The sequence below is a fragment of the Morone saxatilis genome, unplaced genomic scaffold, assembly GCF_004916995.1.
Source record: "Morone saxatilis isolate NCDOM2014 unplaced genomic scaffold, NCSU_SB_2.0 Contig23, whole genome shotgun sequence".
NCBI lineage: Eukaryota > Metazoa > Chordata > Actinopteri > Moronidae > Morone > Morone saxatilis.
In genome coordinates, this window is record NW_023339796.1 from 13,926,791 (window position 1) to 13,932,131 (window position 5,341).

Consider the following 5,341-nt stretch of genomic DNA (forward strand, 5'->3'; position numbering starts at 1 on the left):
TCTCTCTCTCTCTCTCTTTGACTCCCACTCTTAAGTCACCCCTGTTGCTCTCATCTCGCCCACTTTGTCTGACAGCTGCCCACCCTTCATGTTAGTGTTCTATCCATCGGTTTTGATCTCCAGACGTTCACCACAGCACAGTTGCTTCTTTTTTTTTACGGCTGTTGTTTCACCCCTGCTAAGGACAAAGAGGGCTTTAAATGCAGTGGCGCTGCAGCCTCCACAGTTGAGTGTTTTTCTTTGAGCAGAGGGGAAAAGTAAAAGCACTCCGGCTTCCAGTTTGCAAAAAAATGTATGTGCGGCAAAGGCTTGACTATTGTATGAATTCTGGCAGGGAAGGCATAAATAGTAATATAAAGAGGGAGGTGGGAGGCTTTCAATAACTGTTAGTTCTGGCTAAAGGAGAGAAAAGATGGCTCTCTCCTCTCACTGCCATTTACTAAGCCCCCGTTCCTGGTGCCTGTTGGTGTTTTGGATCTGAGAGAAGCTTTAGGCTCCTTGCCACAGCAGAGAGGCAGATTCATACAATGGAGTCCTTCCAAAAGTCCTCCATCACTCATACATACACACACACACACAAACCACACAACACACCAACACAAACCCAACCAACACACACACACAGGCTCACACTCTATCAAACAGTCACACTGTCACGGGCACACTCTTAATTATTCAGTCACTAATTATCTCGTATACCCGGTTACATAACTGAGGTTGCATTTGTGAGTGGAGGGAAGAAGAGCAGCAACTCGCCGGAAGAGCCGAGCTTTTGAGAGAATTTCATCTGGCCCTCGCTGCTGATGCAACTTCTCTGGAGTGTCTGAAACTGCATGAAAAAGATGGAAATAAAGAATATCTATATCTGGTGTAGATGCAAAGATGAAGCTGCATTCAAATCAGCTTTGTGCGTACCAGAACACACACACTGAAACATGCAACCATTTGTGTATTTAAATATCCCTTCATCGCGGTAAATGGACGCTAGCTGGCGATGTATGTGATTTAAAGACACTGGGATGACAAGAGAGAGGATTTTGTGTCTATCGAGTGAGAGATTCTCAGCACGGAGACAAGCCGGGGTTGTTCACCCACTCGCATCTCTTTTCCTTCGTCTCTTTCTCTCGTCCTCTCCCTCCTTTTCTACCTCATCTCTCCATTTTGTCTTGCTTTAGTAGTTTTGTCAACCCTTTTTTCTGTCATGCTTTTTAAGTGACTGAAAAGACCCTTCCTTTCTTTTTCGCTCTATTTTCTTTTGACCTCTTTTGCTCCCCCTTATATGACTTCTCTGTCACCCCCACTGTTCCTTCATTTTCATGACTCTTTATGTCCCCTCTCTCCTCTGGCGTCTTATCTTCCTCCCTTTCAGTCCACCTTTTACCCCCCCCTTCCTTCCCAAATCTTCTCCACTCTCACTCCTCTGTGTCAGTGTGAGGCTCAAACAAGCTGCAAAACTGTTTCAGTCAGCAAAACTCCTGAAAACTGTGCATTTTGTATCATAAAACTCTTTTTAAGACAGAGTAATAAAGGGGTCAGCACGCTTTGAACAAATAAACAAGCAAGTACTTAAATTCTCGTGTCACTGTTTGTGTACACAAATGAATGAAACACAGTGAGACTGTCAGAAAGTTATTTCCATTTGTACAGTTCATTTTATACTTCTGCCTGGTGGTTGGGCAACATGTTAGTCCATATAGGTCAAGAGAGTCAAAGACACGTCTGTGTGCATTTGTGTGTGTCTGTGATTGCGTGTAGATGTCAACAAATGGTTGTCATATGAATGTTAAAGTTTAATTAATCAGATAACAGTGGACTCTAACGTAGAGGGAAGATAACAACAGATAATTGGTTAAAACAAGGCCCAGTGTGACACTGTCTACTATCATTATTGTCATGGTGCACATACACAAACACAGACACGTGCAGGCTTCTTATGACCTGACATGACCAGTCGCAGTAAAACTTGAATCACAAATTGTGCTCAAAACTGCACCAACATTTCTCCTCCATTTGCATTTTTAATTAAAGCAGTTATAGTTAAGTAAGCTTACTAAAGGTTTAATATAATGTAACACACCACGTCCACACATTCACCAAAACAATCCCGGGCACTAAGCATACACGAGGCCACATGATTAATGTGCCTGCACACACACACAATGGCACGCAAAGACAGACCCTATACTTGGGCACTTTTCATATGTTGACATTTACAGGAGTTGCAGCTGAACTTTGTGAACCGTCACCGTGGCATCAGTTTACCTCGGGGCTAGCCCAGAGCCGGTGGGTGGTGGTGAGGCTCCGTGTTGTTGCTAGAACGCATGTGATCACCTTTCATCAGCACTGGCCCCAGTCCCCATCCTTAATGTGTCTAAACCAATCTGGGGATATGAATGAATACCCTGCATGCCTCTGACATCATGGAGTTTCCACTGCTGCGCTCGTCTCACCTCAGAGATAGCACCTTTGATATTTCACACCGCTGGCTCACTTGCGGGGGTACCCCACCCACCACCCCTCCAGACCATAGATGGGTGGTTTATGTGGAGGGAGGTCATCTGATAGCCCAAAGGTCAAATCTCCAACAGTTGATGTCGAGTAAAGAGCTTGACTGTAAACTAATTCAATTACTTTAAAGGAAACTTAAATCTCAGCTGACATTTTTGGTGTGGCAGTGGGCTCCTAATTAGGATTTTGAGCAAAGCATGAATGTAGATGCAGATATTCTGATAGAACAGCACTTCCTAGATTGCCAAACAAGACTTTGCAAACATTTATTTAATCATTAAGTTGCAGTTTTGAGTTGGCATCAACCAATGCACACATTCCTGTAAAACTACCCCATGTGCTTGTACTATAAATGAGGTGAGCACCCATGTGGACAGCCAACTTGATGATTTAGTGTTGCAACAGTAAGTGCTGAATGGGATTACTCCTTGTGGAAAATCACAGAGATATCAATAGGTGTCGATTACACTTTTAAAACTCTGTTTGGTCTTGTAGGAGTTCTGCTATTTGCAGTATCCTCACTTCTATTTTCAGCTTTTTCTGACATGGGCTTTATGGATTGAATGATGAACTAGATGGACCCTTCAGTCTGGTGGAGACATTGTATTTTAACTATTTAATTTAGGAAAATACTTACTCCTGTTGTGTGGCCTTTCCTTGTAAGCCGGCCATGTACGGTGTTCCAGCTGCAGCTGTGAGAGTCACATGTCGAGCTTTTTCTTGAATATCAAAGTTGGTCAGCTCAGATATGCATCCTGATACCATTGTTGCATCTCTTGAGTCTGCAGGAAGGAACCCACCTCCATGTTTGGCCAACATTCCTCTCTGTGCCAGCAGCTGGTTTACTTCTTCTTCTCTGCTTTTAAAAAAAAAAAAACCTTGTTTGTGCTGAATTTCCTGTAAAATGGACACCGAGAGGCAAACATGACTAACAAAACGCTTGAAATAACAAACAGTTTACACATGTCAGAAGCGGATGACAGATGTTCACCACAGTTTGTTTTTTTGCCGATTTGTTATGAGTGGTATGATGCTTTTTAAGACCGGGACTCAAATTTTCCATCACACACACACACAAACACGGCATTCACTCACACAGCCAGCAGAACGGGGTGATGTGACACCTCTAACTTTAGTCTCTCTGTCGCTCTGGATAATCCAGTTAGGATGTGCTCTCTGGCTATCAGGAGGTTTTGTCTTCCTTGCTTCCAGCTAGAGGAAAAACAGACTCCAGGCTTCAGACTGGCCTGGACTGGTATCTTAAATAAACAAATGTTTGTCACAACACACGTCATATGTCCACTCTAGGATCTCAGCGCGCACACACACACACATACAGACTGACACAAATGCAGGACACTCTTTTTTTTAAAGTGTGTGTTATTTGTGAACGTGTTTGTATGATACACACATACACCTTTATACCATAAAGGTCAGAGGTTGCGGGGGGGGAGCACCAGCTGATGTCACAGACACAAAATGAGAGTAGTGTCCTTGGTGACAGCCTGGCAACTATAATTGTCGTGACAACCCCTAGGAATGAGCCGTCATGTGACACCCCTTTCTCAGAGCCGAGTGCATGGAAAAAGAAAACGCACGCACACACATAGCTGTGTCAGCGGGGGGAACCCTTTGGAAACAATGTCTGGCATGCTTGGGGATTTGAGAGGGGAGCGCAGAAGTGATTTAACCTACTCCGGAGAACACCAAATCTGGGCATAAAATGAGGCCACAGACCTTCATTTTCCTCATAAACCGAATGGTAGATGGGAAGTAATTGTCTTTGTTTCCATAAACTATGATGCCACCATTTTCTACGTTGTTTCTGACCATTTTGGAGATGGAAAAAATCTCCAGTATTCCTGTAGGTTTTATCTAGTCTGTCAAGATGCCTCCTCCTCCATGCAAAGTGTTTTTTCCAAAGCTGTTGCTTGCTTTTGGCACACGTAAAGTAAGATTAAAGTTATCTAAAATAACCTGTTGAGCCCGTGTAATTCAACCTTGACACTTTCTCTCATATTCCAGCCATCCATAAAGAAAGCGTTCAGCTATTTGAGTGTGACAAACAGTGCTGACATATTTCCTCCCTTGTTTTGAAGCCAGCCTCACAGGGAGAGCCATCAGGGGACGGCACAGCTCCAGCCCTCTGATGTCTGGAACACACACACACACAAACATTTGCATGCATAAGCAGCTAACACACTCGATCACTGGTGGAGTGTATTTGGCACAGGGTTCTCTTGCTGTACAATGTTTTAATGCATCTGTGGCTGGTGTTTCTTCTCTTCTTGTCACTTTAATTATGTTTTCAAGGTTCCAATCACATCTGCTGCCTTTCAGTTGTCCACGTATGTCTGTTTTTTTGTGAATAAATACATACACATAAGGTTTCTACATGTACTGCACACACACACACACACACACACACACACACACACACACACAAATAGGTTACAAATGTGTTGTTTGGCGTGTGAGGCCCCAATGCTTACCTGATAGTTTTGCAGCTGTGACACACCATCACACACACCATGGAGCTTTCGAGGAATGGTAATTAGTTGCGCAAGCGTAAGGTGATAACAAGCGGCAAGCCCCACAACCGTTTGCAACAGGATGTGTCAATGGCCAACGTGTTGCAACGGAAGTCACCGCCGCCCACCCCTATCCACACTCTCTTTCCCCGCCCTTTCCCCAAGGCGGAGTACCGCCTTAAATCGCAAGAATGTACATGCACACCACAGACTTTAACCCAAGCAAAGATAAATAGGACCATTTCCCAACTACACTTCCCTTTTAGCTGAAACAAGATATGTGTATCTAGGGTGTGGTAATA

At 43.9% G+C, this 5,341-nt stretch overlaps 1 protein-coding gene across 3 annotated transcripts in view; it reads left to right on the plus strand.

Moving 5' to 3' along the window:
* Positions 1-5,341, plus strand: part of ece2a (endothelin converting enzyme 2a) — a 76,743-nt gene that overhangs the window by 26,992 nt on the left and 44,410 nt on the right. The gene's annotated exons all lie outside the window — the stretch shown is intronic.